Here is a 24,679-nt window from a genome sequence, read left to right on the forward strand (position 1 = left end):
ATCATTTGAACCCGCATCTCCTTGCTCCGGTCCCATCAGGTGCCTCCGGGAAGCTCAGTGATTTGGAAGCCATTTCTCGGGCACCACCACCACCACCACTACCACCGAGTGACAACTGAGCTCATTCCTGATGGCTGAGGGATGGGCCATCGCAACAGGGAAAAACAAACAGCCCCATCAGGCTTTGTTCTTAAGGCTCCTCCTAAATGCTGACGACACCCCTGCTGGGTCCAGCCTCCAGGGAAACAGCGGGAAACTGATTGACAGGCATTAAGAAAATGGAATTGCACAGCTCAGATCAGCCATCAAGGCCGAGGCTTTATCCAGCAGCCATCAGACCCTGTCAGCCCTCCAGCTGGGCCACGGCTTGCCTGGAGGACCTTAGCGGCTTGTGATCATCTGACAATCCCCTGTCCAGTTTAATATTTTAGAATTCGAATTGTAAAGAGATACTATTATGTACTGCTTGACATTCATTAGCTGTGTGGGCAAGTTAACTAACCGCCACTACCCTCTGTGGTCTCTCCCTGGGTTTGGACCCGGTGTTGTCATTGCAGTGGCTTGGGTCACTGCTGTGGCACAGGTTCAATTCCTGACCTGGGAACTTCCACATGCCTCAGGCATGCCCCCCCCCCAAAAAAAAACAAACAATACAAAACAGAACAAAAACAGCACCTTAAAGCAAAAATTAAAAAAAAAAAAAAATGTTTAGGGCCACACCCATGGCATATGGAAGTTCCCAGACTAAGGGCTGAATCAGAGGTGCAGCTGCCAGCCTACACCAGAGCCACGACAATACCAGATCCGAGCTGCATCTGAGACCTACGCCACAGTTTGCAGCAATGCTGGATCCTTAACCCACTGAGCAAGGCCAGGGCTCGAACCCACATCCTCGTGGATACTAGTTGGGTTCTTAACCTGAGCCACAACAGGAACTCAAAAAAAAATTAAAGACAAAAAAATAAAAATAAAACAGTACCCAGCTCACAGTGAGTATTTAATGGAAATTGTTCTATTATTGTTTGCTATTTACGTTTAATATGAAAACTTTCATTCAAAAAGCCTTTTCCTCCAGCCAGAAATCTTAAACGAAAGCCTAGGGATGTGCTCCTTATTACCCCACAAACCTAAGAGCCATTTCTGGACACGAGTGATGGACCTGTCCTGAAATATTTTTAACCTAAGCTTCTTTTGCTGTTATCCTGGTCATTTATCATTTTGGCTGTCAAGCATGCATCTCGCTTTTTAAAAGTACCTCACTTTTCTTTTGGGAAATGAAGCGCCCCTCATTTCTATGGGTGGTAATTCCCAGCACCTCTCCTGGTATAAGCCCAGCTCCTGCCTCTGGGTTTGGGTACAGACTGGGGCCAGCATGTGACCTAAGCTGCTTAGCTGCACAGATGTCCTCTTGAGCACCTCACTCAGGGAAGGAGCTGGTTAGTTTCTGTGGCTACAGTCGGTCACACGCTGTCCCTGCAGTGAGGCCGTTGCCAGGGCGCTGGTGGTCCAGCCAACACAAACACCTTTTCCTGTGAGCTGCCCCCTCAACACTATTCTCCCAAATCTTTCCTTTTTTGCACAGCTTGGTCAAAGTCAGTTTCTGTCGTTTACAACCAAAAACCCCAGTGATAAAACCTTTACCCCTCTTTTTTCTTTCTCCCCTGCTCCTGGCTCCATCCTTAGTTCCAAAGGCTACCAGAATATGCAGCAGACCCGATGGTCAGAGGAAGTGCACTTCTGTAAGTTCTTTCCTCAAAGTCCGAAGGTAAGAGAACATTCCATGCTCTAGTAAACAACCCAGAATCGCAAGTCCTCAAACCTGCGATGTAATGACTAGAGAGACGGCATCCTAGAGTGGAAAGTAAGCTTTGTAGCACAAGGGACCTGGATTCAAACCCTGCCACTTTCTGGCTATGTGACCTTGTGTAATTACTTAAGTTCTCTGATCATCAGTGTCCTCATATGTGTGTATACACACACACACACCCACACCCACACACACACAATTGTGGGGGCTGGTAAGTCTGAAATCTGTAGGGAAAGCTAGAAACTTAGGCTGGAGGTGATTCTGACATCTTAAGGGAAAATTTCTTCTCCAGGAAACCAGGTTTTGCTTCTTGGGCCTTCAACTGATTGGACAAGGCCCACCCACACTGATGGGTCCTTTACTTAAAGTCGACTGATTATAGATGTGGACTCTATGTACAAAATACTTCCACAGCAATGCCTAGATGAGGGTTTGAGGAAATAGCTAGGTGCCACTCTCTCACCAAGTGGACACATAAAAACTATCACAGAGATCGTAGATCGGAATACTACTCTGTATCCTTGAGGATTTGACAAGGGGAAGGCTTATAAAGTTCTTAGCACAGTGCCTGATATTTAGTAGGTACTTAATAGATGGTAGACTCTATTATTAGAGGCAGGAAAGGATAATATCTCTCATGCAATGTTCTGTGCACTGGGCTCTATTCTAGATACTTCACAAAGCTTAATTCATTTAATTTAATCCCCCCCTAGGAGTTTGGTAGTATGGTTCAAGTGAGAAAATGGAGATTCCGAGAGGGTAGGTAAGTTGCCCGAGGGCACACAGCTGGCATGCAGTCAGCCAGGATGCAGGTAACTGCCCCTCTGAATCTGGCTGCCCCTGACTGTTCTCTCCAGCAAGTATAACTCAATGTCACTTAAAATTCTGAGATAACGTCTGCCCTGCTCTGTCACTTGAAGTAAAACACCACCCAATCCCACAAACACGGCCAGACTGAGCTGTCAACATGTTTTATAAAAATATTTTTGGGTAAAATATCACACCCCCACCCCCCACACACATACACCCCCACCCCACTAGGACCCCCTACCCACAATGATAAAAAGCCAAGCCCTTTCCTTTAAAGGGAGACTTGGCAGAGGTCCCCCCACCCCCATCCCCATGGAAAGAAGGGCTCCTCTACCCACGTCCACTCAGAGCATCGCAGGTGAACTTTCAAACAACGAAATGTCGAGTCAGAAATAAAATCACTCGTTAATTGAGGTTTCTCTGGAATGGAGAATGTCCTCATCAAAAAGTTGGAATCCCATTAGCATTTAGATAAAGGCTTCTCAGAAAAGAGGACAGTATGAGGCTCTGAGACTCTGGGTGCTTCTCTCAAGGCCGGTCATTACCGACAAGGGAAGGCAGCCAGCAAGTCTCAAAGTTGCCAGATTTTGGTCAAGTCCAGGAAGGACTCCAGGGATGTCCCCTCATGTCCACAATGTCCCTGAGAGGCCCTTAAATTCTGCTTCCACTGTGACCAATAAGGACATTCCAGCAGTTCCTCTACCAAAGTGAAGTTAGATGGAATTTTTTTTTGCTTTTGTAGAATGTGTTGGAAATGTAAGAGTAAACTAGAGTGCCACAATAAAGATGCTCAAGGTCAAGGGCCAAGGAGTTCTTAACTGGGACTGCTTTTATTTGGGCAAGAGGCACCTCCATATGGCAAGGATGGGATAGCCAACACACAGGAAGACAGTCCCAGGGGCTATTGCCCTTTCGGAACAAGAAAGAGCCCACCCAGACCAGGGGGCCACACACTTGGCACAACTGTGAAATACAGACATCTTAGCGCTATAGAGCTCTGCAACTTCCTTTTTTTTTTTCTTTTTAGGGTCACACCTACGGCATATGGAGTTTCCCAGGCTAGGGGTCAAATTAAAGCTGCACCTGCCGGCCAAGCCACAGCCACAGCCACACCAGATCTGAGCTGCATCTTTGAACGACACTGCAGCTTGTGGCAATGCCCGATCCTTGACCCACTGAGTAAGGCCAGGGATCAAACCCACATCCTCATGAATACCAGTCCAGTTCTTAACCTGCTGAGCCACAATGGGAACTCTGAGCTTCGAAATTTCCATCTCTTCTCATTCCTCCCTGACATCAAGATATTTTCTCTTCTCCTCTCCAGAAACCGGACTCTGGGGGTCCCAAGACTAGAGACTGCGGTTTTCTGGTTGGGCAAATGGCTCTGCCACATGTCAATTCCAGAATCTACTGCCATACCAAGCAATGGAAACTCATATTCCAGGCTGGCGTGATCCTGGATTAATTTGGTGACGCTTGAATGGTCCTAGTTACGCCCTGGTGTTTGGCTTCTCTCTTGTCTTTATCTGTCAATGTCAGTGTCAAATTAGGGAGAGAAATGAAATAGGACAAGCCAAGGGCAGCCTTTCTGGGAGTTATGCCAGGCTGGCAAGATGAGGCAGTGTGCCGGCAGGGGGTCACGACCGGGTCAGTGACAGAGAAAGAGGTGTGTGCAGGGATAGAGGGCGCGCTTTGGGTCCAGAGGACCCAGCCAGGGTCAGAGGATGGGGAGGTAAATGGGAGGCAGCATTCAGAAATCCAAACTGGGCAGGACAGAGGTGGTCTGAGCTGGAGATCCAGGCCAGGCACAGAGAAAAACAGACGCAGAAGGCAACCTCCTTTCCTAAGCTGGGGGCTCGAGAAATGAGAAGAGAGCCTGCTTTGCTGGTCCTCTTCCCCATCAACGACCTCAGAGCCACCAGCCCCCCATCATATCTTCCAGTCATTTCCAGGAGTCCAGAGAAAGGATTCTCAAGTGGTGGCACCCAAATAAGCAGCAACCAGGAGGTCCTGGTTTTTCCTCTCTAGGCTCCTTTTTTGTTGCTGTTGTCTTTTTTTTTTTTTTTTTTTTTTTTTTTTTGCTATTTCTTGGGCCGCTCCCGAGGCATATGGAGGTTCCCAGGCTAGGGGTTGAATCGGAGCTGTAGCCACCGGCCTACGCCAGAGCCACAGCAACTCGGGATCCGAGCCGCATCTGCAACCTACACCACAGCTCACGGCAACGCCGGATTGTTAACCCACCGAGCAAGCGCAGGGACCGAACCCGCAACCTCATGGTTCGTAGTCGGATTCGTTAACCACTGCGCCACGACGGGAACTCCGCTGTTGTCTTTTTAGGACCGCACTCACTGCACATGGAGGTTCCCAGGCTAGGAGTGAAAGTGGAGCTGTAGCCGTGGGCCTACACCACAGCCACAGCAACTCGGGATCTGAGCCGAATCTGCGACCTACACCACAGCTCACGGCACGGCTGGATCCTTAACCCACTGAGCAAGGCCAGGGACAGAACCCGCATGGATGCTAGTCGGGTTCGTTGACTGACTCCCTCTAGGCTCCTTTCTGCAAGATTCTCCGTGGGAACGGCCACAGCGAGCTCAGGCATCCCTCCACCTGCCTCCCGCGTGCTGGGACAACAGACGGCGAGGTGGAAACTGTAGCAGAAAATGGTATCCGTCAAAGAAAACATTAGAGGAGGAGTTGTAAATTCGAATACTTTCAGGGGCCAGGAAAAAAGTGGAAATGGATGAAGCAGCTCGGATCAAAACCATGAAGAGGGGTGGTTACCGCAGTGAGCACGGAAGATAATACGCCCTGTGTTTAAAGACCTTCACAGTAAATAAACGTTATTAACACACTGCGGGGGGCCAAGCAAAACAGATCTTGTTTTGACCCCAGATAGAGCGTGAGAAGACGGGTTTTCCTGTGTCACTAGACCTAGGAAGACCAACATTTCAAGGGCAGGCACAGAATGAGGAGTCTGCAAATGAGACTGAGGGGGAGCAGCCAGAGAGGTGGGAGGGAAGCCAGGAGGAAGTCGTGGTGCCGAAGTCAAAGGAAAAGTAGTCAACGGTATTCAGGGCGGCGGGTAGGTCAGGCGAAGGAGAAACCAAAAGGGACATTGGATTTGGCCAGTGGGAGTTCACGGGTGGCCTGATCGAGAGTAACTCCCATAGGAAGGAGGGCAGTGGGCAGAAGCCTGGCGCAATTCAGAGAGAAATGAATGGAAATGAGGATGCAGCAGCAGCGAAAGGACACATCAACCTTTGGAGACTTTTTTCATCAGTGAAAGAAAGAAGATAAAGAAGACGCAGCGGTTTCACTCTTGGTTATGCAACAGAAAAGAGTGTTTATGTGCCTTTAAAAATGTAGACAATATTTATAGTAGCTTTATTAATAATAGCTAGAGGAGTTCCTCAGTGGCTCAGTGGGTTAAGGATCCAACACTGTCACTGCTATGGCTTGGGTTGCTGCTGTGGTGCAGGCTTGATACCTGGCCTGGGAACTTCCAAATGCCACAGGTGAGGCCAAAAAGAATAATGAAAGCTAGAAACCAGATATTACCCAAATGTCCAACCAAAGAAGAACAAATACATTATGATACTGGCATTTGATGGAATATTACAGAGCAGTAAAAAAGACCAGATGACCACAACATGTAACACATACATGAATCCCAACAGTTATAATGTTGAGTGAAAGAGTACATAAGGAATTGTTTTGTTATGTGAAGTCCAAGAACAAGCAAAACATATCTACGGTGAGGTTAAGATGGTGGCTGCCACTCACTGATTTAGAGAACGAACCTGTGGTTACCAGTGGGAAGAGGGAAGTGGGGAGGGGCAATGTGGGGGTCAGGGGAAAAAATGGTTGTCATGGGATTATGTGGACGCCTCTCTATGAAACTTCCAAAAATTGTAAAGCACTATAAAACTTAAAATAATCTTTCATTCAATAAAAAAATAAAATGAAATGAAATGGTGGCTGCCTTTGCAGAAAGAGAACTAACTGAGAAGGGGCACAAAGAACTCAGCTAGGGAGTTGGAGATATTCTGTATCTTGGTCTGGGTGGGGTTGTATCAGCATAAACATATGTGAAAATGCATCAAGTTGTACACTTAAGATTAGATACACAGAAGAGATGCATAAGTGATACCTTAATAAAAAACTAAGGGAAAGAGGACAATAGACTCAGAAGGAGCCTGGGGAGTTCCCGTCGTGGCGCAGTGGTTAACGAATCCGACTAGGAACCATGAGGTTGCGGGTTCGGTCCCTGCCCTTGCTCAGTGGGTTAACGATCCGGCGTTGCCGTGAGCTGTGGTGTAGGTTGCAGACGCGGCTCAGATCCCACGTTGCTGTGGCTCTGGGGCGTAGGCCAGTGGCTACAGCTCCGATTCGACCCCTAGCCTGGGAACCTCCATATGCCGCAGGAGCGGCCCAAAGAAATAGCAAAAAGACCAAAAAAAAAAAAAAAAAAGGAAGAAGAAGAAGAAGGAGCCTGGCAGTTTCCTCTAGAACAAGCTCAGTTCTCTCTTTAGACCTAATACTAGGGCTGCTGTGGACATTTTGCCACATTACTGGCCTTTAAGCTTCAAAAATGTCAAGGTAAAAAACACAAAGAATGGAGTCCCGCTGAGACAATGTAGGCTAAGGATCTGGTGTTGCCGCAGCTGTGGCATAGGATGCAGCCCCTAGGAACGTCCTTATGCCGTGGGTGAGGGCCCCCCAACCCCCCCGCCGCCAAGAAACCATAAAACAAAACACCACCACAAAGGAGATTTGTAGAACTGTCCTGGATTAAAGAGATCTGATCATTTAACACATCATATAATTTTTTTCTTTTCTTTTGGCCACACCAGTAGTATGTGGAAGTTCCCAGACCAGGGATCAAACCCAAGCCGCAGCACTGACAATGCCAGATCCTTAACCCACTTTGTCACAGGAGAACTTCAACACATTGTATAATTCTGAAATGGATTATAGACCTGGAAAGATCTCTAGAAAAAACATTATTTTGATAATTGCAAAGCATTTAAGTATGAATTATTGATAAGATAATCCTCTCGTATCGGTGTAAAATTTCACAGATAAATCCTGTGGTTACGTGTTCTCAGGAAACACACACTCAAGTATTTAGGAGTAAAAGGAACGTGAAGTCTCCAACTTATTTTTTAATGGTTTAGGGAAAAGTGCAGAGAGAGAAAACAAATGAGACAAAATGTGAATAATTGGCGAATCTGAATGAAGTTTCTGGGGGAATTCCTTGTACCATCCTTGCAACATTTCTGTAAGTTTGAAATTAAATCAACCAAAAAGTCATTCCAAAAACATGAAGTAAAGCATGAAAATTTAATAAATAGAACAGTGTCCTGCCTGTATACACTTTTTAAAAAATAAGGGAGAGTGTGAAGTAGCTGTGCCTTTCCTGGTAGCTTTGCAGTGAAAGCGGAAGGCTGAAGCTAGTTTTGTGAAAGACTCAGAAAAAGCAATGTCCCTTCTACCCCGGGAAATATGCCTTTCCTGGCTTGCATCAGGAAATGAGAGAGGTGCTCTTGTTCCAGCATATGGGGACAAACAAACAGAACACATCAGACAGCTACCCCAGCCTCGGGGGGGTTTCTGGTAAACGCATAAGACATTACAGAATTTTCTTTTGTTATAAAAGTCCGGGGGGGGGGGGGAACCTACAGCAAGGGACTAGCTTGAGACGAAGTTGTGCTCATCCTAGAGGGACAAAATATCAGAGCAGGTAAGGTCACAAGCCTTGGAGTTTATTTGTTCCAGGTTCGAATCCTGGCTCCACCACTTACTGGACGGATGACCGGGGAAAGCCCACATGACCTCTAAGGGCTTCAATTTACTCAGCCTCTCTGAGTAGCCACTTGCGAGGGCTGTTGTGACAAATACACAAGACAATGAATGATAGTATCGCACCTGGCACCTAAAAAGTGCTTAATAGATGGAAACACAAAAGTAAAAAATAGGAGTTCCCATCGTGGCACAGCGGAAACGAATCTGACTAGGCACCATGAGGTTTCGGTTTTGATCCCCGGCCTTGCTCAGTGGGTTAAGGATCTGGCATGGCCATGAGCTGTGGTGTGGGTGGCATGGCCATGAGCTGTGGTGTGGGTCACAGACGCGGCTCGGATCTGGCATTGCTGTGGCTGTGGTGTAGGCTGGCAGCAACATCTCTGATTAGAACTGTAGCCTGGGAACCTCCATATGCCAGGCTGAGTGCAGCCCTAAAAAGACAGAAGACAAAAGACAAAAAAAAAAAAAAAAGTAAAAAATAATAAAATAATCCTAGGAGTCAGGCATGTTCAGAAAACTGGTTGGGGCTGAAAATTTTCTAAGGATAACTTATCATAAGACTAGTGAATATTTACCCCATGCCTGGCCCATGGAATCCTTAAACTCATTTACTTTTCATAACCAGGAGTTCCTGGTGTGGCTCAGCAGGTTAAGAACCCAACATGAGAATTCGGGTTTGATCCTTGGCCTCCCTCAGTGGGTTAGGGATCTGGCGTTGCCGCAAGCTTCAGTGTAGGTTGCAGATGTGGCTCAGATGTGGTGTTGCTGTGGCTGTGGTGTAGGCCAGCAGCTGCAGCTCCAATTCCACCCCTCATCTGGGAACTTCCACGTGCTGCAAATGTGACTGTGAAAAGAAAAACAAAAATAAATGAATTAAAAATATTTTCTTACTCATGTCGCAACAGAAGAAAGGGTGGGGGAAAAAACTGTAATTGCAATGTATACATCTAAGGATAACCTGACCCCCTTGCTGTACAGTGGGAAAATTAAAAAAAAATATTTTCACAACCACCCAATGAGATAAGTATTTTCCCCATTTTATAATTGAGACTACAAGACCTAGAATGATTCATCGCTTACTGAAATCACCCAGCTAACAAGAGTTGAATCCACTCTAAAGAGTTAAGGCAACCCGATTTGGTTCAAAGACAAAACGGTGGAGGGATGATGTGAGCAGTCAAAGGACCATCTCCACGGTTGTCCTTCTTCTGGTTACCTGGCAAGTTCAGCCCCTTTGGATGGGGATCGAGAAAGTTCTAGGGTCAAGGGACCTGTAATGACCTTTGAAGGAAGCCAACAAAAGCTATTGCCCAATTCTCCAGCCTGGGTTCTAGACGCTTAGACGACAACCAGCAGTGACTCAGAAATAGGTCCGGCTGCTGCAGGCAACAGTACCCTTGGCGCTGCTATAACAGCTCTTAATACTGGGCCCTGGCAGCCTCAGTATAGATGCTGGCAGGCATCAGCAGCCATGCACCTTCTGTTGGTATCAGCAGGAAACATCCACGACAAGCTGAAGTCTTAGAACAGGAAGATGGAGTTGGGGCAGGGGGAGCTGGACAGAAAACCAGACCTAAGAACACATACTAACACCACTGCCAGGAACGCCTAGCCAGAGGTCGGACCTACCTAGGAGAAGTAGAAGCAGAAAGAGAAGAATGTTATGGCCTGGTAAGAGGACTGCATTTTTTATGCCCAGGCTGAAGAAGCTGGAGGATTGATTATAGCTTACATTACGTGAAGAATTCTGACGCTTCCATGATCCTAGACAAAAAACACCTAGACAATTTATCTTGTATCTTACATTAGTGAAAGTTTTGGGGTTGGTTTGTCTAATAACCACTTCATTTAGGTCTTTGCAAATAGCCTGGAAGGAGGAATGTCCTTACCTGTCTGAGAACATAGAGGACTCAGAAGGGCCGTGCTTTCTCTCTCTCTCTCTTTTTTTTTTTTTTTTTAATGGCCGTACTCGGGACATATGGAAGTTCCTGGGCTAGGGATTTAATCCAAGCCACAGCTGTAACCCATGCCAGATCCTTTAACCCACTGTGCCAGGGCAGGAACTCAGGAAAGAACTAAGGAGAAGACGCAGCCACCAAACTTTCCAAGCACTGACTTCTGTCACTTCCTCAAATAGGGAAAACCAGCCTGCACAGACAGCATTGCCCCTCTCCTGTATGTTTTCTGCTTGGTTTTATTGGTTAGTTAGCTTCTGCGATGATGATATAATGAAGACTATTAGTCCGGAATGAGGCATGGGTCCCCAGCGAGCCCTAGGACATTGGGGTATTAATTTTTCTGGGCTTTAATATACATATCTGTAAAATAAAAAGGACCTGAATATATGACTGAAAAGGCCCAATCCAAGTCTGAAATTCTAAATCTATGTCTCCACGTCGGACCTCTCTGGAGACCAAAGATTTTAGTTAACGTCATGTAGATTCTTGGGTTTCCGCCAACCACATCCACTTTTTGCATTCTCCCCTAAACTTCAGACAAGCCCTCGGAGAATCATTAAGGATTTGGCAAAATAACGTTATCAATTACAAAAGCTCAAGAAACATAAAAGAGAAAGATGTTTTATTCTTTTTTTTTTAAATCCTTTTAGGGCCGTACCCGCGGCATATGGAGGTTCCCAGGCTAGGGGTCCAATTGGAGCTGTAGTCACCAGCCTATGCCAGAGCCACAGCAATGCGGGATCCGAGCTGTGTCTGCAACCTACACCACAGCTCACGGCAACGCCAGATCCTTAACCCACTGAGCAAGCCAGGGATCGAACCCGCAACCCCATGGTTCCTAGTCAGATTTGTTTCCGCTACACCACAACAGGAACTCCAAAAAAGATGTTTTATAATCTAAGAAATCTGCCCCAATGCTAGGATTTTTCTTGGAGGCACGACGCAGGGATGAACAGTCTCTTCCCCCTTGGCTGTAAAGTCAGTGTTTCTTTCATTTCCACACCATTCGCCCCACTCCTAAGGATCATTTGGCAAACTTCTGAGTGGGTGAGATGGACTCGCTGCTTTTTTTTCTCTTTTTCTTTTCAGGGCCACACCCTTGGCATGTGGAAGTTCCCAAGCTAGGGGTCAAACTGGAGCTGCAGCTGCCAGATCTGTAGGTTACAGCCACAGCAACCTACACTGCAGCTCACAGCAATGCCAGATCCTTAACCCACTGAGCGGGGGCCAAGGATTGAACCCACATCCTCATGGACACCGATCGGGTTTGTTTCCACTGACTCACAACAGGAACTCCTGGACTGAGTTGTTTTTATGTAGTTGGGAGAAGAAACATTCCAGAAGAGTTTTTCCCTCAGCTCTATCAGACCAGCCAGCATCACCCTCCCAACTGTTACTTTGACAGGGGGACTGAGTCCTCCTTTTTTTTGTTGATCGCATTCGCCTTTCTAAGTATAAGCGGTCAATTTAATTGAATGCGCAAGAGTCCCATCTTCCCAGTATGAGGCAGAACCTCAACTGAACAGATAGCTAGCCGATTCAGGCTTTTCCCAATACAGAGCAGTTTCTGGTGCCTAAAACTTACCTTTTGGACATCATATCAGTTTGTATTCTTAGGTGCATCAGAAACCCACTCTGCTGAAGCAACACTGGAAACTAACTATATTTCTTTAATTTAAAAAAAAAGAGAAAGGAAGGAAGGAAGAGGAAGAAAGAAAGAAAGAAAGAAAGAGAGAGAGAGAGAGAGAAAGAGAGAGAGAGAGAGAGAGAGAAAGAAAGAAAGAAAGAAAGAAAGAAAGAAAGAAGGAAAGAAAGAAAGAAAGAAAGAAGGAAAGAAAGAAAGAAAGAAAGAAAGAAAAATCAACTCTGGGAAGTTCTCTTGTGGCACAGTGGGTTAAGGATCCAGCATTGTCACCTCGGCAGCTTGATTAGCTGCTGCGGTGTGGGTTCAATCCCCAGTCTGGGAACTTCCACATGCTGTGGGTATAGCAGAAAAAGAAAAAGAAACCATCTCTGAGCGATTGAAACAGAAAATCAATTTATTAAAGGATATTGTTAGCTGGCAGAATTTCTGAAGAGGCTGGGAAAGCCAGGTTTGAAGGCCATAGAGAGAGTGTCCAGATCACACATGGAAGTGACCTAAGATGACCAGGGAGCTGGTATCTTTCGCTTGGAGGGGAAGGTAACAGGCTTCACGTCCTCCAAAACTCATTAGGTATAAAATGGTTCAAACACTGGAAAAGGGCAGGAGCTGGAAGGCCAAAGAGAATAATAAACGTTCACTGTAATTTCATCTTCTGGTTTTTGTACCATTCCTGAAAGATTTTTTTTCTCTAGGAGTTTGAAAATTACAATGTCGTGTACAGTCAGGTAGAAGGAAACTGGCATTTATTGAACACCAACCTTGTGCCCACAGGGTCACTTGCAATAACTTAGAACAACTCTGCACTGTGGGTCTCACTGGGCTGTGGGTCTCACTGGGCGTAGCCTTGTTATGTTTGTATCACTGTCCTCTGGGGATAGAGTAAGTAATGATTATAAGTTGACTCTGCCCCCATCCCCCCACCCCCGCCTCCCAATTGTGATGTTAAAAGTCCTAATCCTTGGTAAGTCAGAATATGACCTTATTTGGAGATAGGGTCTTTACAGCAGTAATCCAGTTAAAATTATTCATGAGGGGAGTTCCCATAGTGGCTCAGCAGTAAGGAGCCCAACTAGGATCCATGAGGATGCGGGTTCGATCCCTGGCCTAGCTCAGTGGGTTAAGGATCTGGCGTTGCCATGAGCTGTGGTGTAGGTCACAGATACGGCTCAGATCTGGCGTTGCTATGGCTGTGGTGTAGGCTGGCAGCTGCTGCTCTGATTCGACCCCTAGCCTGGGAACTTCCATATTCAGCAGGTGCAGCCCTAAAAAGCAATATATATATTCACGACGATGGACTTTAGTCCAATATGACTGGTGTCCTTACAAAACGGAAATTTGGAGATCTATGCCCACAAGGAGAATGACATGGGATGATGAAGACAGAGATGGGTGGATGTTTCTACAAGCTAAGGAACATCAAACCACCAGAAGCTAGTGGACAGGTCTAAGACAGATTCCCCCTCAAAGCTCTTACAGAAACCAACCTTGGCGATACCTAGATTTAGGGCCTTGGCCCTCAGAAATGTGAGATAATACTCTTCTTTTGTTTAAGACACCCAGTTTGCAGCATTTTGTTACGGCAGACCTAGTGAATGAAAACAGGTATTCACCTAAATTCTCATAGCCAATGAGAAGCAGAGCCAGCTCCGAACCCAGGTCTGACCAATTCCAACACCCCAATTTTCTTCACCATGACTATGTCATAATTCCTCTCTCCAGAAGGCTCTGGGATCACAGTTCCTGTCGTGACAAAGTGGTTAACGAATCGGACTAGAAACCATGAGGTTGCGGGTTTGATCCCTGTCCTCGCTCAGTGGGTTAAGGATCCGGCGTTGCCACGAGCTGTGGTGTAGGTCTCAGACTCGGCTTGGATCCCGTGTTGCTGTGGCCCTGGCGTAGGCTGGTGGCTACAGCTCCGATTGGACCCCTAGCCTGGGAACCTCCATATGCTGCAGGAAGCGGCCCTAAAAAGGCAAAAAGACAAAAAACAAAAACAAAAAAGAAGGTTCTGGGATCATCTATAATCTCAGTTTAATGTATGATCAAATATTTGAAGCTGAAGGACCTAAATTGGGTGGGAAAGATGTCAGTTTGGGTTCGAGGTACCTGAGGATATCCAGGTATCCAATGAACAGTTGGATATATGAAGATATGGCTCAAGAGATATGGTCCAAGTCACGCATATATCAGTGAAAACCGAAACCCTGAATGTGAAGGCGATGCACCAGGAAGAACACACTAGGAAAGAACCAGTGGATTGGGGATGGAACCCTGGTGCAGCAGAGAGTTCTGTTTGCTTGCCCTCACCTATATCCATTCTTTCCTCCTCCCATAGCAACAGAAATTTTAGCTGAGCACATGGGCTTCCCAAATAAAGACTACATTTCCCAGGTTCCTTTGCATCTAGGTGTGGCCATACTCCAGCTAATGGGATGTCAGATGTCAACTTCCTGAAAAGGTTCTTAAGGAAGAGTTCATGTCCCTTTTACTCTTTTTCTCTGTCTTTCCCCTGTCCTGCACCCTGGAACTTGGATCCTGCCTTGAATCACAAAGATGAGGACCATTTCCACAAAATTGTAGGGAGTCACTGAAAGAGGGTTTCCTGAGCTAGAGATGACCTACCAGCTCTGGACTGCAAATATCTGGACATCCGTATGAGAGTTAGTTAAATTATTATCGTGTTCGGTCAACATTGCTTTTTCTGCTTATTTACGGCTACTCCTGATTGTAACTGACATACCCAGTGAACACTGGGATTTAGGAGGTGGGTATAAGAAGATGAGAAGGAGATCAAAAAGCAATATAATGGACCTCTAGTGCTCTACCTGCCCGTAAGAGCATCACTATTCTGGAAAAAAATTCTTCTAACCAGGCGGTTCCATTCAGAACTGCCATCTTTTTATAGGTCCTGCCTTCTTGACTATGGTGATTAGCCTGTTGCAGTGACTGGTCCAGGGATGGGCATTTGACTCAAGGTAATTTAAAGAAAGTCCCTCCTTGATGTTTTTACCTTGGGATTTCAGAGAAAGCAGTTCTCAGATGATGTTTGAGGCCAGAAGCCATTGATGGTCATGTCTCTTTTCACATGGAGAGACCCAGTCTGAGAGAACAAAGCCACCATGGAGGAAGTTCGAGAAGCAATGAAGGGCCTGGAGAGTCCTGCCACCATGGTGCCTGGTTCAGTCACTCCAGCGTTCCACCCACGTGTCTGTCTTTATCAGAGCATCCCACATGAGCCAGTTCATTCACACCAAACTAAACTGGTTCAGCTTGGGTTTTTGTCACCTGTGACCAAAAGGAGTCTGAGCAATACAGTCAAGGAGCTAGGAGAAGAAGAAAAAAATTATTGTCACAGAAGAGGATGTTAAAGAGGAATCAACTGTCAAGGGCAGTCAATTATAGACAAAAACTGTCTGATGGATTTGCCAATTAAAATGCTTGCCATCATGAGAGCAATTTAGGAGATTTGGGTTTCAATGATTTTAAGAGTGAACAGAAAGTTAAGAAGAAGCAGGGAGTACAGAGACTTCTGAGAAATATGAGAAAAGAAAGGAGGGAGCTTGAAGGGTGGCTACAGGGAGAGTTTTGTTAAAAAGAAAAAATGTATCACACTCTACACCTAGGTCTCATTTGAGTGTGGGCTCACTTACCCTTAACGAATCCTTTTGACACTTTTGAAGAGCCCCAGCTTACAGAAACCATCTGCTATTGTAAATTGGCACCCAATGCAGCCCCAAAAAGAAAAAAAAGGAAAAAAGAAAAAAGAAATAAAAATAGACTGGCACCCAGACCCAAGACAGAAACCCACTAGCTGATAAATAACGGGATTTTATTAGCTCATGTATCCAGCAAATACTGATTGACAGCCTACTATGTGTCAGGCAACTAAAAGTTTGGAGGTAGTTTTAGCTTCAGGCAAAGCCTGATCCAGCAGCTTAACCATTTTCCCAAGGATTTAATTTATCGCTTTGGGAGTTCCCGTTGTGGCGCAGTGGTTAACGAATCCGACTAGGAACCATGAGGTTGCGGGTTCGGTCCCTGCCCTTGCTCAGTGGGTTAACGATCCAGCGTTGCCGTAAGCTGTGGTGTAGGTTGCAGACGCGGCTCGGATCTTGCGTTGCTGTGGCTCTGGCGTAGGCTGGTGGCTACAGCTCCGATTCGACCCCTAGCCTGGGAACCTCCATATGCCGCGGGAGCGGCCCAAGAAATAGCAACAACAACAACAAAAGACAAAAAAAAGACAAAAAAAAAAAATTATCGCTTTGCCTCTCTGCTCTGCCTTCTACGTGCTCACTTGTAAGCTCTGCATGGTCGTTGTTCCACTCAGCTCCCCCTCAGCCAGCAGTTCACGCTCCTATCATTGCCCTGTCATGTAGAAGAGCCTTCCTTGGGAGCTCCCTCAGAATCTCCATGACTCTCCGTGTGGCCATGTGCCTTTTCCTGACCAATCAGGGTGCCTGGGGATGGGATATGCTGATTGGCCTAAAGAAATGAAGACCCCTTCCCCCTGGGCCACACCCACTCCAACCGCAGGGCGGGGTGAATTTCAGGAGGGAATAGAGGAAAAGTGAATGAATGCTGGAGAGACAAACAACTCATAGTCATTATTGCGTCCTATCATTGCTCCAGCTACTTGGAGACTCTACAGAGTGGTTAAGAGAACAGACAGGAGTTAACGCTACCCGGGTTACAAATTCTGATGCACCACGCTTATGAATCCGTGATCTTGGACAAACTACTTAACCACTCTGCCCCTCAGGCTCCTATAAAGTGTGGATAATGATGGGGATAGTATTGAGGTCTAACTGAGTATTTATACAGCAGCTGGAACAAAGACCAGCACTTAGCAAGCATTTACAAGCACTTGTTAAATAAATGTGTTCAGAACTAGTGGGGGGATTGTGCACTCAGCAGAGGGGCCAATAAATGCTCGCAGACTGAATAGAGCGAGTGGGAAAGCTGGGAGCAAGTCCCACCCACTAAGGTCTAGACTTTCCTCCCCAGCCACTCCGTCACTGGGGGCTGGTCCTTCTGCCCTGGGGTTCATTGTTATGGAGCTGTTTTCCCAGGAAGGTGGCAGCTGGGCAGAGAGGAGTGCCCCCACTGTCACCACCGTGATTAAGATGGCACTGCCCTAGAAGGCATCATAAGAGCAACATCCTTTCCTACAAACTGACAAGAAATCCGTAGAATGGATCCTGGGGGCCCATCAAGGCACTTCTGGAATAAATGATCTACATGTGTCACGACCGTCTGTATGACGTGTTAGGGCTGGTTTATCCCCAGCCTGTGACTTTTCACGCTTCTCAAGCTGTATAAAAATGAACTGTAATCAAGCAGATCTATAGATAGACAGTTCCTGTTTCTGAGCATGCAGAATGAGGATGGGTGTGTTTATACATTTGCAGAAAGCCAATGGACGGAGAGGGCTATGGTGTTTTGTTAAAAACAGGGATGGGGTATCCTTCCTCCCAGAAGTGGAGCCAGAGAGGAAGAAGTGAAAACATAAGAGGCTTGAAAATCAGAAAGGATCTTAGCTTTTCCAAATGAAAAGGAAGGAGGAATTAAATACAAGATAAAGTTTTTCACTGCTCTATCTGCAAAGAAAGAATGAGCTGGTTAAAAACAAAAACAAAAACAACAAAACACTACTGACCAACAGGTGAATGAAGGACAGGGGGTGGGGTGTATGATCTGGCTTTCCAGTCTGCCTCCTCCCTGCCCTTCTGTAGACACATTGGAGGAAGATGTCATGTCTCTGTTTTCTCTGTACAGGGATATTTAGATATGCAAATGAGCACAGCTTGTTAATGAGCCGAGGGTGATTACACTGCAGGGAGCTGCCAGCCCCGGCTGAACAATAGGTGAAGGGACGCCAGGTGTCTGCGCAGGGCTGGAGGGGAGGATGGATTATTCTAAGCCCCCCTCCCACCCCGGCCTCTGTGCCACGGACCTGACAGCAAAATGAAAATGCTGAGCCCTGTTGTAGCTTGTTACTTCTAGCCCCCAGATTCGAAGTCTAATGAGTTAAGATAAAAAGAGGTGGGAGACCAGGTAAGACCTGGGTTTCAGCAGGGTACCACCCCAGAGGCTACTCAACTTACCTGCGGGTGGAAAGGGTGGATGGGCAGCCAGCGAAACATGCAGCTTCTTCAGGTGGGAAGGACCTGAAGAAGCTGCATGTTTCCTAGTGAGTGTCGTGGAATTTATCGGGGAGAAGTGGGATCCTGGGGCATGGGCAGGTCACATTGTGACTCTTTGGGCAGCATTTGGTTGAAAGGTGGTGACTGGGAATCTGCTGGCTTTTCAGAAGTCAGGCAAAGTTTTGCAGAGGGAAACAGGAAATAAGAGAGACTGTGCTTTGGCTTTCTATGCAGAGATGCTCAGTATTATTAAAACCGTGGACTTTATACAGACCTGGGTTTGTTGAGCCAGATCCATCGGACCCGTTTTCTCAATGGACCCCAGCTAACTAGATGCACCGCTAATCTTCTCCTACTGATAAGATACAGGATTGGCTTGTCATATACTACAGCCCTGACACCACTGCAGGGTTGCCTGGCCTAGGAGGCAATTACAGAAGAATCTTGTGTTGCACCTGAGCAGGCAGATGCCCCAGACTGGACATCCCAGGTCTGGAGGAGCAGGACAAACCCGGCCAGCTTAAACAGATCGGTAATGCACTTTCTTTTTTCTTTTTTCATTTTTTTTTTGGGGGGGGGTCTTTTTGCCATTTCTTGGGCCGCTCCCATGGCATATGGAGGTTCCCAGGCTAGGGGTCTAATCAGAGCTGTAGCCACCTGCCTACACCAGACCCACAGCAACGTGGGATCCAAGCCGCATCTGCGACCTACACCACAGCTCACGGCAACGCCGGATCCTTAACCCACTGAGCAAGGGCAGGAATCACACCCGCAATCTCATGGTTCCTAGTCAGATTTGTTAACCACTGAGCCACGACAGGAACTGCAATAATGCACTTTCTGAACCGCAGTTCTTTGAGCAATAAAATAGGACACTGTCACTTCCGGTTAGCCTTCCGGTCTCTGTGACACTCCAATAAAGAAGCGTGGGCTTTTCTCCCAAAGTGAGATGTCTCTGCTTGTGCTTTGATAGGTTCCCACGGAAGGCTTGAGGCTGTCTCAAAACAGCCTAAGTCTTTAAGTCTCCTCAAATCCCTTACATCTGTTGTGGGCCTGGATTGCTCCATGAGGACATGTCCCTAACCTTCTATTAAGGGCGTCCACCTGTGCACATGTCCCTAACAGCATCACTCAAACCTGTCTGTAAATCTGGCTGCTATGCTAACAAGACTTATTGCTAATTTAGTGGCAGTAGAGTACAGGCTTGTGTGCTGCTCACATACACAGAGAATGGTATTGAAAATAGGGAAAGATAATTAGAGTTTAATAAATGGTAATTTGCTCCTTGCTGCTGAGTGTGTCGGGGGTTGGGAAAGAATGAAATGGAATGGGGCCCTTCCAGAAAGTGAAATGAAGAGAGTCGGTCTGCCATGACAGCTTTATCTTGATTCTAATATTGCCCAGGATGGAAGTTCATTCTCATTTACCTACAAATCCTCGTCCCTGAAACTAAACCCTGTGGAACATGAGTGGAGGAAACATTTAGATCAGAAATATTTATCACGGGGACCAAATTTTAACTCGAGTCACAGAATGAAGAAGCCAGGGCTCCAGAGACAAAGCAAAGTTGAGAAGTAAAATATTATTCGAGAGGGGGACAAAAAAAAAACATTATTTTTGCTTGAATGACTGAATTATCTGAATAATTGTTCCCACTCTCTTTTTGGTCGGGTAGTGAAGACTTGGCCAGCCAACAGATCCAAGCAAAGAACGGAAGTTGTGAGCATGCAGAGAGAAAGGACAGGAAGGCTGATTAAGCCTGAATCCACCCCAGCCCCCAGCCAGGAGTTGGAGATTCTTTGGAGCTGGTGACTAGAAAGTAGGCAAAGCTTGAAAACCACAAGGTCCAACAAACCAGAAATGTAGCCTGATGGGAACTGGGAAAGACGTGTGTGTGAAGCCAGGAAGCTGGAAGATCAAGCAAAACAGAATCAGGAGCCGTGTGTGTGTGTGTGTGTGTGTGTGTGTGTGTGTGTGTGTGTGTGTGTACATGTTTAGAAAGGGTAAAACAATTACCTACACCAGGGTTTCCCAAACCTGGCTGCACATGACATTCACCTGCTGAGAGCTTCTAAAGGTGGATTCTGGAGTTCCCTGGTACCCCAGTGTATTCAGGATCTGGCATTGTCACTGCTGTGGTTTGGGTCGCTGCTATCGTGGGGGTTCGATCCCTGGCCCAGGGACTTCAGCATGCCAAGGTTGCAGCCACAAAAAATGTGGATGATTTCCACCCCACCCCCCAATCCCCACCTCCAGTCCAAGAGAGGTGGGATTTCCTGGGGCAGCGGAGTCTTGCTGCGGTGCACGCGGTGGTATGATGTTATTCACTGGGCCCTGGAAGTCTTTCCTTCATAAAGTCAGTGTGTGGTCTCATCCAGCAAAGCCCTCGGCCAACTGTTGCAGGGTGGGACCAGCCCTATGGTGCCATTCATCCCCCAGAGTTCCTGTGGGAGCAGGTGCAAACTAGACTCTAGCTGGGGTCACATCCTTGCTTAGATCTTTCTGATGTCCCTCACTGGCTTCCCTCCCATCTTTTCTCCCTAGAAAACTCCCTCAATCATTCAGGGGCACTGGAATCCTGTCCCAGCCTCTGCTTTGAGGGAACTTAGCCCAACTTGGCCATTAAGTAATTTGCCCAAAGTCATACAGCTTGGGGTTGCACCCAGACAGACTTATTCCAAAGGTCATGCTCCCATCAATGCTTCTGGGAGAGCAACTAATACCAGCAGGTATCAAATTCTGATGCGAGCCACGCAGAGTCTGATGCAACTGTCTTTTTGGCGGTGCCAGTCCTGCGAACACTGGTCACAGCTAAGCCGGCATAAAAACCACGCCCTGCCCCCACCTCCAGGCTCCTCACCCCTTACCTCCCACCCTTGCCAATCCATTCTAGATCCTCAACCCTTGCCACTAGTTTTAGCCTCCTCCCTTGAAAAGAATGTAGCGAGTTCCCATTGTGCTCAGTGGAAATAAACCCGACTAGGATCCACGAGGATGCAGATTTGATCCCTGGCCTCGATCACTCGGTTGGGGATCCAGTGTTGCTCTGAGCTGTGGTGTAGGTCACAGATGTGGCTTGGATTCCGAGTTGCTGTGGCTGTGGTGTAGGCTGGCAGCTGCAGCTCTGATTCGACCCCTAGCCTGGGAACGTCCATATGCCACACCTGTGGCCCTAAAAAGACCAAAAAGAAAAAAAGAAAGAAAGGAATATAAGCTTTCTGTCTTGGAGCAGATTTAATTGTGTCCTTCAAAAAGATATGTCCAAATCCTAACTCCTGGCCCCTGTGACCATGACCTTATTTGGAAAGAGAATCTTTGCACATCTGATTAAGGTAAAGATCCCAAGATAACATCATCCTGGATTTAGGGTGGACCCTAAATCCAAAGACTGGTGTCCTATTAAGAGGAAAGAGAGAGGGAGACGTGAGACCAAGAGACACGGAGGGAAAGCCCTGGGAAGACAGAGCCAGGGATCCAGGACGTGCACCCCGGAGCCCGAGGCTGGTCGGGCCACAGAAGCTGGGAGAGAGGCGCTCATTCTCCCTCAGAACATCCAGAAGGTACCACCTCTGCCTAGAGCTTGATTGTGCACCTCTGGCCTCCAGCCCTCCCGCCCTGTTTGTGGTGATCAAGGCCACAGGGAACAAACACACCTTCCTTCAGAGGCTCCTGGTTCATCTCAGCCCTGCACAGCTGCAGAGTGAAGATGCAGAGTTGTAGACGCCGCCGTACAGTTCACTAAGCACGCCTTCATCTCATTTGGGTGTAGCCACACCCTTGAGATGTTATGCTGTTTTGTAGTTGAGGTGGGGTTAGTTTATTTATTTATTTATTTGGGGGGGGCCACACCTACAGCATTTGGAAGTTCCCCCGCTAGGGGTCAAATTGGACCTGAAGCTGAGGCCTGTGCCACAGGCACAGGCACACTGGATTCCAGCCACATCTTCGACCTACACCACAGCTCACGGCAATGCCAGATCCTTAACCCACTGAGTGAGGCCAGGGATGGCACCGCATCCTCATGGACCCTGTGTCAGGTTCTTAACCCCCTAAGCCACAGCAGGAACTCCTGAGGTGGTGTTATAATCACTCTCCCTCCTCCGCCTCTTTGTTTAACAGCTGAGGCAAAGGGCCCAGGAAATTTGAGTGATTTGCTCAAGATCCCACAACGAGACAGCCGAGGACCTAGACTCTGGGTCTCTAGATTCTGAATCCTAACCTCTTTAGTCCACAGAAGAGAGGCGTAGGAACACAGGGACACTTGTGACAAGGAGATACTTGGGATACGGGGTGGGGGTGGGGGAAGCAGGAAGGCAGCATCAAGCTCACCCCCTTTCTGCCCTGCTCAGAATCACAATAGACCTTTGATAGCAAATACCACCTCCCATGAATTACAGCAGCAAAATCCAACTTAAACATTTAAATGACCCCTTCAGATCCTTAATGATGCTATAAATGCAATCCTGGTGTGATTTACAAAGCTATTAAAATACATGCTTCCACTAAAATAAACACTGCTACCTCTCAGCATATATTTATTTGTATAACATAAGCACAAACTCACCTGAATCAGGGGGGATGAGTGTTGTACCGAAAGCACTGGACACCTAAGAAGAGGTGGACTTTCGGCCTCAAAGCCCTCGCCCTGCTTCTCTTGCGGAGAAATGCCTCCGTGGCCCGAAGCCCAGGTGATGCCACTCCATCCATGAGGAGCAGGCGATGCACAGAAAAGCGCTTCTCAAAATGCTCTCCCCGAACTTTCCACGTGGTTCAGCTCCCATGGAGAGCCCCACCTGGGTCTTTACCATGTCTCCCTTCCCAGAAATGTCTGAGGGCCCTGGACCACAGGGGTTTTGGAGCAGGGCAGGAGGGTGGGGCCAGGGGTGGTGGTGGGGTGATCAGATCTGTTAATTGCATCCCTGAAGCAGGAGCCTGTTAATTGCACCTCTGAAGCTTTGGGGGCCATATGGAAGGAGTGAACCCAGGCCAGGAACTTAATTCCTTTTCAACATCACAGCTCTTTGCTACATTTTTTCATTGTGTGAAAGAGAACATTTAAGAATACAGGAACAGGTCTGAGACAATGGCCAGGGGTCATAGGACTCAATAAAAGAGCAACAGAAAAGAGTTTGCACTTGTTCAAGCTATTTGCTGTGAAATCCTTAATGTCTAGCTTGGGTTCCCCGCACACAGAGTATGCTAGAAATAAGTGTAGAAGGAAAGGAAACAGCAAGGAAAGAAGGGAAGAAAGAGGAGGATGAGAAAAGGAATTCTAAATAATCCAGGTCACTAGGGAGCCCAACTTTAAGTCCTAGTTCCCCCGGGTACCAGCTGTGCAATTTTTGGAAATTTTTCTTTTCTTTTCTCTTTTTCTTCTTTTTTAAATGGCCGCACCTTCGGCATATGGAAGTTTCCAGTCTAGGGATTGAATCCGAAGCTGTGACAACACCAGATCCATTAACCCGCTGTGCCAGGCTGGGGATCAAATCCATTCTTCCACAGTGACCAGAGCCACTGCAGCTGCATTCTTTTTTTTTTTTTTTTTTTTTTTAAGGGCTGCACTTGTGGCATTTGGAAGTTCCCAGGCTAGGGGTTGAATCGAAGCTGCAGCCGCCAGCCTGTGTCACAACCACCAATGCAGGATTCAAGCCAAGTCTGCAACCTACACCACAGCTCACAGCAACGCCAGTTCCTTAACCCACTGAGCAAGGCCAGGGATCAAACCCGCATCCTCATGGATACTAGTCGGGTTCACTGCTGCTGAGTCACAACGGGAACTCCTGCAGTGGGATTGTTAATCCACAGCACCACAGCGGAACGCCTGGAAATTTTTCTTAATTTCTCTGAATCCCCATTTCCTCATTTGGAACTGAGGACAATATCTTCCTATTATGAATCTTACGAAAGATATCTCCAAAGTGCCTGGCACAGATGAGGTGCTCCATTTCATAAGTGAAAGAAAGAAGGAAAGAAAGAGCAAAAGAGGGAGGGAGGGAGAAAGAGGGAGGGAGGAAGGAAATAGAGAAAAAGCCTGGTTGTTTCGCCGAGGATGAACCGAGGATGAATGGCCCTGGAGCTTTCGCATACTGAGTGTGGCCCCCAGGGACGAAGAGTGTTAGCGGGATGCGCCTGCATCCTTATTTATGTGCCACATTTACTTCACTTACCATCCGCACTTAGGGGACTAATTCCCCGAGACGTGCAGCCAGGAACCTGCCAGCAAGTCAGACAACACGATAACAACAGCAAAGGTTGTAATTCCTACCCCCTTGACTGCCCTTCAGAGAAAAAAGGAAGAATGGAGCAACTGAAAGCTTCCATTCAGAGCAAGTAGCAATAAGTTACAAGGGCATTCAGGGCAAGTGAGCAGCAGGCAGAAGAAAGGTGGGGCGCCAGACCCCACCATCTACTAGGCACAACATCCAGTCAGGTTGTGCCATGAGCCCCCTGAGATTTTAGGCAGATGATTTAAATTTCCCAATTTAGAAAACAAAAGCTTCAGAGCTTA

The 24,679-nt window shown here is 47.1% G+C and overlaps 1 protein-coding gene across 1 annotated transcript in view; it reads right to left on the reverse strand.

Moving 5' to 3' along the window:
- Positions 1-23,000, reverse strand: part of LYRM9 (LYR motif containing 9) — a 100,138-nt gene extending 77,138 nt beyond the window's left edge. Inside the window, exon 1 of the mRNA XM_084985285.1 lies at positions 22,736-23,000. The gene's annotated coding sequence lies outside the window, so the exon portion shown is untranslated. The remainder of the gene's footprint in view (positions 1-22,735) is intronic.
- Between the last annotated feature and the right edge of the window lie 1,679 nt (positions 23,001-24,679).

Source organism: Sus scrofa, chromosome 12 (genome assembly GCF_054392235.1).
Source record: "Sus scrofa isolate SSC_HxYL_T2T_F1_AM1 chromosome 12, Sscrofa_HxYL_maternal_Yorkshire_Landrace_v2.0, whole genome shotgun sequence".
NCBI lineage: Eukaryota > Metazoa > Chordata > Mammalia > Artiodactyla > Suidae > Sus > Sus scrofa.